The sequence below is a fragment of the Ascaphus truei genome, chromosome 1 (genome assembly GCF_040206685.1).
Source record: "Ascaphus truei isolate aAscTru1 chromosome 1, aAscTru1.hap1, whole genome shotgun sequence".
NCBI classification, from domain to species: domain Eukaryota; kingdom Metazoa; phylum Chordata; class Amphibia; order Anura; family Ascaphidae; genus Ascaphus; species Ascaphus truei.
Genome location: NC_134483.1, coordinates 19,242,850 through 19,256,665, shown reverse-complemented (window position 1 = coordinate 19,256,665; position 13,816 = coordinate 19,242,850). Strand labels below are relative to the sequence as shown.

The window sequence follows — 13,816 nt, the reverse complement described above, 5'->3', positions numbered from 1 at the left end:
TCCTGGGGGGCTTACTTAATAAATAATCCCGTTGGCTTGGGACCTTCTGCTTACTAGGATATTAAAAATGGCTGCACATCATGCCAAGTCCTGTTCTCCCTGCAGATGCCGGTGTCAGGATGCAGACAAGCAGCACTTCTCCCGAGAACGTGTGTGTATATTAAAAAGGCGAGGAGAGGACCAGATCACAGAGTATCAGCTGCTCAGGGGAGCGGCTTCTTCATTCAATACAAATTGAAATGCTCTGATGTACAGTAAAGGCCACATCAGATCTAATTGGCAACTGACCAGGTAATCCGATGCTGGCTACTACAGTATCCTTCCATGCCCCTGGAGATGCAAGCCCCTTCAGCACAAGCGTTTCACAAACCTGTTGGGAGCTGATATTTTGGTCAACCCTGGGGCGTGGGACAAAAGATTTTATAACTGCCTGTAGACACCTTCCCAATATTGCTCAGCAATGCCCCCTCCAGCAGCCAAGGGGTTCATTATGTTTGCCTTCAAAAACCTTGCACTGCTTTTAACACCTGGCACAAAGCAGAGAAGGGCGCCTGAATGCTAAATGCTTTAACAAAGCAATGATTTTTTTATGGAGTTAGCATGTCACTTAATGGTGCATTTTATTGCTAACTAAATATTAAGCACTGAAGTAATAGTGTGAAAGATGGACTGGCCTCACAATCTATTGTGGTTTAGATCCTCAGCTGAACTCCCCAATGGAAATGGGATCATTGCCACACGGCCTTTCTGTAGGTACCGGAAAACCGCAGAGACGGCATTAACCACTTCAGTGCCGGAGGGGCAGCTTCCTGCTTCTGTTCATATAAACCGAGACCGATTGCCCCAAAGCCCCCCACCTATAGAGCCCTGATCACAAACACCCCCTTCAGGACGTACACAGTGCATATATAGCACTGAACGGATGACCACATGTATCCAACAAGTCTGTACCTCTCAGTGCCAGTTTATACAAAGCGTGCAAATTAGGATCAATTAAAGTCTACCTGCTAAAAATAAGGACACAAGAGAGCAACGGGTTTTATACCACCGATAATCCAATATTAAGACTATTTGAAATCCCTGGCAAAATCGGTCATCCATATGACCCGTGGGTCAACACCATGGGTGGGCAACGCCAGTCCTCGGGGGCCACCAACAGGTCAGGTTTTATGGAAATCCCTGCTTCAGCACAGGTGGCTCAGTCTTCGACAGCCACCTGTGCTGAAGCAGGGATTTCCTGAAAACCTGACCTGTTGGTGGCCCTTGAAGACTGGAGTTGCCCACCCCTGGTGTCCACACACACACACACACACACACACACACACACACACACACACACGGAAGGGCCGAATTGTGGTCCCAGAAAGACCAATAAATCATACACAGATCTGTCAAATCCACCAAATCCACCATCAGTGACATCAATGGAATCTCACGTATTGAAACCAGCACTTTCACTACAAGGCAATTTTGTTGCCTGGAACCACAAGCGCTCGGTAGCCCCCCATCTCTGCATATTGGGTGCTGAAATCATTAAAACATAGACCCCTTTGGCATTGTGTGCTTAAGCAGCAAACCCACAGGAACCTATATGGGTTTAGCTCATGTAAGGTTAGTATCCCCAAAACATTTGTTAAAAAAAAAAAAATAGACAAATAATAATTTTTCATCTCCAGCTTCGAAATTTATCACGGGAACCTTTAGGCAACCACTATTGTCTTCCTTTATCTACTTTCTCGCATCTAAAAACCATGAGATGATTTTAAACTAGTATAAAGACAGACGTGATCAAACTGAAACCGGACACAAGTACGATTATCCCAGAACCTGTACTGAAATCCTCATGGGAGATGCTAAATGCAGTAAAAAATTATCCGCAAATGAATTCCATATACTGTACTTGACAATGGCAAACAACTGTTCAGAAGAATATTTAATTAAAAGTAGTTACTGTTTTCCGTCAACAAACATGGAAAGTCACTGGCATTTACATTTAAATCACGTCGGGTTACAAATGTTGGCGGCACTATTGGCTGCATATGGCAATGATTTGACTATACTGTAGTAATGAAGCAATTCTGAAATATACTGTACATCCTTCTCAGTGTATACAAAGTACAACACCACATTGTCAGATCTTGGCATACCAAAAATTGGGCATTGAATTACTATTGAATAAACATCAAGAAAAAAAAAACACTTTCTAATACACCGCATTGGGGAAATTATCTAAAACTAGAAGTACGTGCACAGAAATAAGCTTTAACGTGTGATCACAGCAGATTAAATGTTTTCCTAAAAATACTTTGTAGGTCTGGTGTCAGTCTTTTTATGACATGTTTCTAAATGTCCAGCCAACCACATTTTAAAGTGGAACCCTATACAATTAATTTGGCCAAGAGTGCACAGACTGTAACTTTATTTTCTCATTGAACTGAATGGGAGCAGTTCCAAGGACTGACCATTGTGGCGAAGTCAAAAAAGCCGAACTTTTCACAAGATCTCTAATCTAACTAAAAGGTTGGGTTTTACAAAACACTGGTCACTTATCTCTAATCCTTTTGTTACAAAGCTGCAGGAAATGAGGCCACAGAGAGTTGTAGGCACAAAGTGTTGCCCAAAACAGAAGTTAATGCAGGGCAACATGGTTTGTTTCGTTTACCCACAGGATTAAAAGGAGGGGGTCTCTGAAGCTGAACCCCATTACTTTCAGCTGCGGGGACCCCCGGCTCCCCGAGATACTTACATGTACTATTTACCAAAGTTATTTTTATTATAGGGCAGTAAATCATTTGGGGATACAAAATCACTTCATAAACCACAGATTACTCAGAATCCTGAAATGATGGGGTCGGCTATACTGAACTCTCTTAGAAAAGCTGTCCTTTACACTAACCCGTCTCCCATGGGGAAAAATGTGTTTTATATTTGAACTGATGAAGGAGCGGCTCAGTGAGTAAAGACACTGACTGGCACTGAGTTTGAAGCAGGGGAACCTGGTTCAATTCCCGGTGTCAGCTCCTTGTGACCTTGGGCAAGTCACTTTATCTCCCTGTGCCTCATAGATTGTAATCACCACAGGGCAGGGACCTGTGTCTGTAATAATCCTATGTACAATGCTGCTTACCGCACACTATACTGTAATTGTAAAGCGCTCCTTTAAGTCCCATTGGGAGAAAAGCGCTACATGAAATAAAAGCTATTATTAAATAGGATTTATTTGGTGTCTAACCAACCCCAATCATTCGTTCCCACTGCAGCATTTACTTCTACCGCCTCTGCTGGGAGAAAGTATTCCCTTACCGGGTGAACAGGATGAGACTACTTTTTCTGGAGCAGTTCATTATACGCACCAAGCACCTATGCAGTTTTATCGGTGTCTGGAGGAGACACAGAGGGCAGAGTGTATGTACTGGGATTCAGAAAATCAATGACTGGGGCGGTTTCAGTTCAAGTAGAAAAAAATGGGAGACTGATTAAATGGTATCCATGCTGCTGGACACACTAAATCAATACAGAGTATATCCATTCACAGGAGGGGGGTGAGAGCACAAACAGGACAAGGAAACATTCAGTAACTACAAAGGTGGTAGACAGCCCCACTACATAAAAAAGTAACCCAACAAATGAACAGAATGATGCGGAGGGAACAAGCAGGAGCCCCTCAAGTTCTTTAATACAACTAATATATACAAGATGGCCCCGAACACACACTTCCCAAAAATCATTGAAGCAAATAGGCACTGAAAAATATCTGAATCTTGTACTGAAATACAAAAATAAATAAAAAATAAGCCAATATATAGATATACAGTATATACATCAACACATTTGTACAGACTCAGTTTGCAGGATCATAGATATTGTGCGATTCCAATACTAAACGTGACAAGAAATATCCAAAAAAAAAGAGCAGTGAGCACGGTTATATGAGCCCTGACAGAAAGGTTCGGGTGGTATAAAGTGGGGACCGCCTGGTTATATGAGCCCTGACAGAAAGGTTCGGGTGGTATAAAGTGGGGACCGCCTGGTTATATGAGCCCTGACAGAAAGGTTCGGGTGGTATAAAGTGGGGACCGCCTGGTTATATGAGCCCTGACAGAAAGGTTCGGGTGGTATAAAGTGGGGGCCGCCTGGTTATATGAGCCCTGACAGAAAGGTTCGGGTGGTATAAAGTGGGGACCGCCTGGTTATATGAGCCCTGACAGAAAGGTTCGGGTGGTATAAAGTGGGGACCGCCTGGTTATATGAGCCCTGACAGAAAGGTTCGGGTGGTATAAAGTGGGGACCGCCTGGTTATATGAGCCCTGACAGAAAGGTTCGGGTGGTATAAAGTGGGGACCGCCTCGGAAGCAGGATGCGTACAAGCAGGATACACACGTGGTGACTACAGATTAAACCAGGGATTTTCTATGAGTTTACATTGAGGCGTAAGGGAAGTTCCACACTTTCCTCACGTGGAAACGGGGGCAGAGGGGGTTCTACCCCAAAATACCACCCCACCCCCATCCCCCCTTTGCATATCAGGGTTTATATGATAGTGCTTACTGCTTTTTGGGATATTTTTAGTCACGTTTAGTATCAGAATCAGTCAATATCCATAATTCTGTGAATTGGGTCTGTACACGTGTTCATTATATAGGTATCTATGGCTGTACATTAGATTATCTGTGTTCTGCATTTCAGATTTTCAGTGCCGATTTGCTTCATTGATGCTTGTGAAGTGAGCGCGGGGAAGCATTTTGTATATATGAAAGGGGGACACGATGCAGCTCACTATCACTATGTGATAAAGTTCCTCCTCTTGTAGACAGACCAGGAGAGCGGGGCACAGCAACGTCTGCATTTAACTAATGTGCCATTTAAACACAAGCAGCGAAGTGCCTAATGACTGGAGGCACAGCCTATTCCCACAGTGGGAGGGCAGCAACCAATTTAGCAGGTGACCCCAGCAGGCAATTAGTGGTAAATATATTCTCAGCTATACAGAGTTCACAGGGATCTTATTAAATCTCACTGCTACATAGATGAAAATGTAGACGGGGTGAGGAAAGTGTGGCTTTCTTTAATTAACTCTTGCTTCTGAGGGGACCTCCGATACGCTGCACAGTAATGGTTTGGATGCTAGGCTGGAAGCAAGTGTTTATTTCAACAGGAGCATTGTCAGATCTGCCCAGTGCCTGCGCTATGCAGATCTGCCCGCTCATCCCAGCGCCTGCGCTATGCAGATCTGCCCGCTCATCCCAGCGCCTGCGCTATGCAGATCTGCCTGCTCATCCCAGCGCCTGCGCTATGCAGATCTGCCTGCTCATCCCAGTGCCTGCGCTATGCAGATCTGCCCGCTCATCCCAGTGCCTGCGCTATGCAGATCTGCCTGCTCATCCCAGCGCCTGCGCTATGCAGATCTGCCTGCTCATCCCAGTGCCTGCGCTATGCAGATCTGCCCGCTCATCCCAGTGCCTGCGCTATGCAGATCTGCCTGCTCATCCCAGCGCCTGCGCTATGCAGATCTGCCTGCTCATCCCAGTGCCTGCGCTATGCAGATCTGCCTGCTCATCCCAGCGCCTGCGCTATGCAGATCTGCCTGCTCATCCCAGTGCCTGCGCTATGCAGATCTGCCCGCTCATCCCAGTGCCTGCGCTATGCAGATCTGCCCGCTCATCCCAGCGCCTGCGCTATGCAGATCTGCCCGCTCATCCCAGCGCCTGCGCTATGCAAATCTGCCCGCTCATCCCAGCGCCTGCGCTACGCAAATCTGCCTGCTCATCCCAGCGCCTGCGCTATGCAGATCTGCCCGCTCATCCCAGCGCCTGCGCTATGCAGATCTGCCCGCTCATCCCAGCGCCTGCGCTATGCAGATCTGCCTGCTCATCCCAGCGCCTGCGCTATGCAGATCTGCCTGCTCATCCCAGTGCCTGCGCTATGCAGATCTGCCCGCTCATCCCAGCTCCTGCGCTATGCAGATCTGCCCGCTCATCCCAGCGCCTGCGCTATGCAGATCTGCTCGCTCATCCCAGCGCCTGCGCTATGCAGATCTGCCCGCTCATCCCAGCTCCTGCGCTATGCAAATCTGCCCGCTCATCCCAGCGCCTGCGCTATGCAAATCTGCCTGCTCATCCCAGCGCCTGCGCTATGCAAATCTGCCTGCTCATCCCAGCGCCTGCACTATGCAGATCTGCCTGCTCATCCCAGCACCTGCGCTATGCAGATCTGCCTGCTCATCCCAGCACCTGCACTATGCAGATCTGACTGCTCATCCCAGCACCTGCACTGTGCAGATCCGACTGCTCATTCCAGCATTCAAAATACACTAGCACCACAGACTGGCGTGAAATAGCTGTAGCCATAGGTTTCATTTCTTAAAGCAGCAGTCCAAGCTGCCGATTTTATTTTTTATTTTTCCCTTTAATATGCGCATCAATACAATCCACACAATGATCAGTAATTAGCTAAGTTTTCGATCGATCCTTTCTCCTGTAATCGATCGGGGAAGATTCGGCTCGGAGGTTCACTAAATGGCTGTCAGTGCACCAGACGAGGACCAAAGATGCAATGTTCTGTGGGGAAGAGCATGTGACCAGGAAGTCACTAGATACAATTGGTGCACTGCTAGAGAGAGGGCAGGGCTCAAAAAAAGGGTGTGCCACAGCCTGTTCCAGAAGAGGAAGGGGATGTGACTTTGTAAATGGTTGCTATAGAAACAAAAAATGCTTGATGCATTATAATACATAAAAAATGTCAGATTTTTTTTTAATGCTACAAGTATTTTCTCATAGTGTGTTAACAAAAATTTACTAAACTAGCGCTAGACCAAATGTGTATATGTGCAGTGCATTGAAACGTGTGCTGAAGCTGCCTGGTGATTCTACGAAGGGTACAATCTCAAGTGAACCCTAAAAACAATATATTGATACAAATGTGGAATTACAATACCTGGCGCATACAAAACAGTGATTACAATACAGTATAATAACAATAAATAATTATAAAGTAAAAGATATGTGACAGTGAAGTGAAGTCCTTTTCCAATGTCTATTAGTGAAATGGACTCTGTCCTCAACTTGGGTAGAATAAAGTCTCTCTCCTGCAGCAAGTTATAATCCTATTGTGTGAGACAAAAACAGAGACACCACATTGCGCAGTTTTGACTTGATAGAGACATATAAGGGAGAACTCCATTTGCTAAGTGAAATGCCCACTTACTAGATATAAAGTGGGTCTCATGCAGTTGAGAGAATCTGTATCCTTGTTTCTTCAGATCCAGACGTTCACAGGTTAACCCGAACCCCACGTGATGTTCCTGTCTCTCCTGAATCCTTGAAGAAACTCCGTCTCAGGAAAGTGCTTTCTCCTTCTGTGCTGATCTCCTGTATGTGTCTCCAGCATAGGGGTATACAAAAAACAGAGGATTGCGCAATAGTATAAAAAGCTTTAATGACGCATCCTAACTAGCTGCAGAAATATACTCACAGATTCCGTGAGTTTAAAAACAATTTAAACGCCCGACCCGGCTGTCCCACAGCACACCCCAGTCTCTGTCAGCTCCTGCTTCTGGTCGCGTGTGTCTTGCGCTATCCAGACTTGAGCGCGCTGACGTCACTATTCAGTGAACTGACAGGAGAGTGGATGAGAGTCCTGGTTGACGTCAGCCGGGTCGGGCGTTTAAATTGTTTTTAAACTCACGGAATCTGTGAGTATATTTCTGCAGCTAGTTAGGATGCGTCATTAAAGCTTTTTATACTATTGCGCAATCCTCTGTTTTTTGTATACCCCTATGCTGGAGACACATACAGGAGATCAGCACAGAAGGAGAAAGCACTTTCCAGAGACGGAGTTTCTTCAAGGATTCAGGAGAGACAGGAACATCACGTGGGGTTCGGGTTAACCTGCGAACGTCTGGATCAGAAGAAACAAGGATACAGATTCTCTCAACTGCATGAGACCCACTTTATATCTAGTAAGTGGGCATTTCACTTAGAGGCATATAAGGGAGAACTTCATTTGATATCAAGTCAATACTGCGCAATGTGGTGTCTCTGTTTTTGTCTCACACAATAGGAATATAACTTGCTGCATGAGAGAGACTTTATTCTACCCAAGTTGAGGACAGAGTCCATTTCACTAATAGACATTGGAAAAGGACTTCACTTCACTGTCACATATCCTTTACTTTATAATTATTTATTGTTATTATACTGTATTGTAATCACTGTTTTGTATGCGCCAGGTATTGTAATTCCACATTTGTATCAATATATTTTCTCATAGTATAGAACTGATTTATGTAAAAAAACAAACACATAATAGGATAATGCTTGGTCTGCAGCTTTAAGTGGAATGAAAAAAGGAGTGTTATCATAAATGGCGCTCTAGAGCTAAATATAAGTGCAATTCTTAAATGAGAATAAAAATTAATGATGTATACAGTGATAGAAACAGACAATTCTGTGATAAAGGAAGACTGTTTTAAATCAAGAAATAGAAAACCTCTGTAAAGTGCTGCTCAAACCCTTGTTGGGATTGCTCTCTCAATCCTATGCAGTGTTGAAATCCAGTTCATGGGGAGCGCAAACATGTGAATTAAAAAATACAAACACAAAATAGTGCAATATGTCTCAATTAGGACAAGTCAGACTTTCGGTAGCTTATAGAATGTGTACTCAGATACTATATGTTCTTTATAAGCATATCCATAAATCAGTGGCAGTATCTTTTCCTTAAGCGCCTGGAACGTGTGATGACCATAATAAAAATGAAAAAGCCCCAATAGTGCAGACTGATAAAAATCCCTTTATCTGGTGATAAAGTAAAATGTAACACACTCACTTGGTGTTACAATAAAACAAGCAAACATATGACCAGGGATAATAATCGCAGCATGTTCTTGTATAGCGCTGCTTGTTTTACGTAGCGCTTTACAGAGACATTTTGCAGGCACAAGTCCCTGCCCTGTGGAGCTTACAATCTATATTTTTGGTGCCTGAGGCACAGGGAGATAAAGTGACTTCTCAAAGGTCACAAGGAGCCGACACCAGAAATTGAACCAGGTTCCCCTGATTCAAACTCAGTGCCGGTCAGTGTCTTTACTCACTGAGCCACTCCTTCTCCTGGTCCCTGATAGAGTAGTCGCCATCCGAGACCCTGAGCGTTTACCTCGCTTGAGTTGTCAGCTCTCTGCGTCTCTCCTCCCTTGTCCGCGATTGGATCGCTCCCGCACTTCCTGGTTTGGATGCCCGGATGTTAGATTGGGGAACCAGTAGCGCTGTGAACAGTGTCATTCCACACAACGCGTTTCACCTGTTCCCAGGTTTCATCAGGGGTGTTAGACAATATGCTAAGTTTTCTTTAAATAATCCTATAAGCCATACGATTGGTTGCAATATCAAAAGATCAAGGTGTATACCTCAATAATCATTAAGTATGTTACCAGTCATAAGGCTAGAAGGCAACAATTGTATCCAAAATAGATACATAATACAATAAAATACTCCCCAATATAAACATATAAAGAGGGTGAAAAAGCATTTAATAAACACAATAAAATTACACAAAAATGTTCACTTCAAAATTGATTGGGTTTAGATAGGAGAATGATTAAATATCATAACTAGGATATTTGCTAGAATGGAACAAGAATAGAACCAAAACAAGCATTAGATCCCAATAAACATATAATGGTGGTATTGGACAGAAAGGTAGATCCATAGAGACACTGAAATTATTTTTATGAAAAGAAAGGACTCAGCATAGTGATGGATGTCAAGCTGTAAAAAGAATTGTAGAAAGACAGCAAGTTCCCTCAATTACAAATACATTTTTTGCTAGAATGTATTGAATTTATACTAAATAAAAATGTCTTCTGGTTCAATGACAATCTTTATCTTCAGAAGTGTGGGACGGCCATGGGGACTAGGTTTGCGCCGAGCTAACCTCTTCATGAACGGACCTCTTCATGAGCGCATGGGAGGAGGATTACATCTGGGGATGGGCGGGACTCGAAGCAAACCTGGCCAAGTGGAGGTTTACAGATGTAATCTTTATATGGAAAGGTACAAAGGAAGACCTAGATGGTTTATAATGTACATTGACAGTAATCCTGTGAACCTTAACTTTACATCTACTATTAGCGAATCCGAAATTAACTTTTTAGATCTGATTATATATATATATTGAAAATAATGTTATTAAAACGAAGACCTACTTCAAAGAAGTGGACATTAATAATTTCATCAAGCAGTCAAGCTGTCATTATGAAAAGTGGATTCAAAACATTCCCTTCGGCCAATATAGAAGGCTTCGAAGGAATTGTACAGATGACAGTGTTTTTGAACAATCATATATGGACTAAAAAAAAAAAATTCGGAAAGGAATTATGATAAATCCAACAAAAAAGCTTTAATTAAGACCAATAACCGACAGAAGTTCCAACATTCGTTCTACAAAGAAGACAGTACAAACAGATTTGAGGTACCCTTATTACCCAATATAATTGAGGCCAATAAAATAAAATAAATATTAGGTCAACATTGACATGTGTTGAAAAATGACTCAATCTTAGGAAATCACATCCCAGAGAAACCCCAGGTTCTATTTAGAAGGGCACGTAATATTAAAAACAAATCAGCGCCCAGTGCTCTCCGTAACAAGGAAGTGGGAAATCAGACATGGTTTCCCATTTTCATAGTTTTATATAGTTGTAAGGCATGCAACTTTAGCTCTAACCAAGTAATCATTTTAGATCAAATACCACAGGCAAAAGTTTTAAAATTAAAAAACAAATTGCCGGACGAACTTCATTGTGTATCTAATGAAGTGCACTTGTGGCCTCCAATATGTAGGGAAAACAATACGCCCTCTGAGCACGTATCCTTGAACACCTAGGGAACATAAGTCAGAAACTTATGACACAGTGTTTCCAAACACTTCGCCCTGGTTCACAATGCAGACCCTAAAGGGTTAAAATATCATGGAAATCGCCCAGCCACATTGGAGAGGAGGGGACAGGAACATGGATCTAATTAAAAGAGAATCTTTTTGGATCCATCAAATGGATACACTTATTCCATCTGGATTAAATATAGATATAGACCTGAGTCTTTATTTTTATAAAAATCATTTCAGTGTCTCTATGGATCTACCTTCCTGTCCAATATCACCATGATATGTTTATTGGATTATTTTATTACCCCCATTATGTTTATTGGATTATTTTATTGTGATCTAATGCCTGTTTTGGTTCTATTCTTGTTTCATTCCAGCAAATATCCTAGTTGTGATAATCACTCATATCTAAGCCCAATCAATTTTGAAGTGAACATTTTTTATTATATACATTTTTTATAAGTGTATTTTTATTGAGGAATTTTATTACGTTTATTAAATGCTTTTTGGTCCTCTTTATATGTTTATATTAGAGAGTATTTTATTGTATTATGTATCTATTTTTGATACAATTGTTGCCTTATGACTGGTAACATGCATGATTACTAATGAGGTATACACCTTGATCTTTTGATATTGCAACCAATCGTATGACTTACAGGAGTATTTTAAAAAGACTTGGACAACATGCCAACACTCCTGATGAAACGCGTTGTGTGGAACGACGCTGTGCAGGACGCTGTTCACAGCACTACTGGTTCGCCAATCTCACATCCGGGCATCCAAACCAGTAAGTGCGGGAGCCAACCAATCGCAGACGAGGGAGGAGAGACGCAGAGAGAGCTGGAAACTCAAACGAGGTGAACGCTGAGGGTCTCGGACAGCGACTACTCTATCCCTGGTCATATATATTTGCTTGTTTTATTGTGACACCATGTGAGTGTGTTACATTTTACTTTATCACCAGATAAAATTCATTTTATCAGTCTTCACTATTGGGGATTTTTCATTAAGATCATCACACGTTCCAGACGCGTAAGGAAAAGATACAGCCACTGATTTATGAATATGCTTATAAAGAACATATAGTATGTGAGTACACATTCTATAAGCGGTATACAGATGGGGGGAGGGGGAAGGGGACAGAAACCTCTGCTCAGCTAATAGTCAGTTTAAATGAGTGAATGAGTATTGGTGCTGTGCTGAGAATTGTTATAAAGAATACACAAAAGAAAAAGGACTCAGCTGGTAGCACTCTATAACTCTAAAGTTAATAGTAATGATAAGTGATAAGGATTAAAAATAATTTTAATGGTATATCTCTTAAAATAAAGGTGTGTACATAAATGAGAATAAAAATGACCGTATAGCCCAGTCAGAAGCCTGCTATAATCAGGGTGTGATGACATATGTGCTAAATAACTATATAGTTAAAAAGCTTGACACACACAGCTTGTATCACCATATACCATGTAAATGGGGTAATATATCAGCACTAAGTAATCCCTCCTTATTGTAACGTTGGAGGGCTATTATCAAACTTGAAGAGATATATTGTATGATCATACAAACGGTATGTGGTTCCTATGCAATACTGATCTCATATATCCTGATATTAATCAAGGATCTTTTTAAGTAATAAGCAATAACCAGCAATAACCAGGGGTACATTAGGCTGAACTGTTTAAGCACAGTCACCTCCAAATAGTGAAGACTTTACCACTAGATGGCACATTTTTCTGCAGCAGACTGACAAATGATTTAACTAATTCAGCTGCATTAAGGAGGAGGGAATATATCTCTTCAACTTTGATAATAGCCCTCCAACATTACAATAAGGAGGGATTACTTAGTGCTAATATATTACCCCATATACATTGTATATGGTGATACAGGTCTGTGTGTCAAGCTTTTTAACTATATAGTTATTTAGCACATATCTCATCATACCCTGATTATAGCAGGCTTCTGACTGGGCTATACGGTCATTTTTATTCTCATTTATGTACACACCTTTATTTTAAGAGATATACCATTAAAATTATTTGTAATCCTCATCATTACTATTACTATTAACTTTAGAGTTATAGAGTGCTACCAGCTGAGTCCTTTTTCTTTTGTGTACACATTCTATAAGCTACTGAAAGCCTGACCTGTCCTAATTGAGAGACATATTGCACTGATAAGTGGAGGAATGTCACAAGGGCTGGTACTCGGGTTGAACTATGACATTCATGTGTCACAAGATAACTATGTAACATTTAAACTTCAAAGCTGGGTGAAGCGTTAAGGAACAAAGTAGAATTAGAACTTCACACACTTCGTACTAAACAATATAGTGCTCTTTGGATGTGGTTTCACTGTGCGTACAAACTTCTATGTATAGCACCACATGCTATACAGTGCAGAAATATAAAACAAATGTATTACATGCAACCCCAAACCAATTCTAGTTGTAAGGCACATGGAACACTAAAGGGCTATGTAGGATGGGTCCAGGTGACTAATTGAAGTTGGGTCGTTTATCAACTGCCAAGTATTTGACACTTTCTGGAATTTATGCTTATGATGTAAACCACCTGTTACATTATCACCTGGTGACATATTAGATGGAAGTGTTTGTTTTTAAACACAAGACACTGTACGCTTCAAATGATTAGAGTCAAAACACAAACTGATGCACAGTTCGGGCATCATAAAAATAGTCCCAGTTGGTTGGAGAAAGGTTTGTGCTCTACAAAGTACTGTAGCAGGAATACAGAGCATTTCAGCATTGGGAGAGGAGGATAACTAGAAAAGACATGACAAACCAGTCCTTAAATCTTACATAAATTCTGCAAGTTTCCACTCTACAAATGTACTGCTTGGACTGGTAACACCATTACATTTTATTTGTTGTTAATCCTCATATGCTGCAAAGCCCTGTAAAATGTTA

The 13,816-nt window shown here is 41.9% G+C and overlaps 1 protein-coding gene across 2 annotated transcripts in view; it reads right to left on the bottom strand.

Annotated features, from left to right (window-relative positions):
* LOC142485534 (protein hinderin-like) overlaps positions 1-13,816 on the bottom strand; it is a 236,923-nt gene that overhangs the window by 217,738 nt on the left and 5,369 nt on the right. The window lies entirely within an intron of this gene.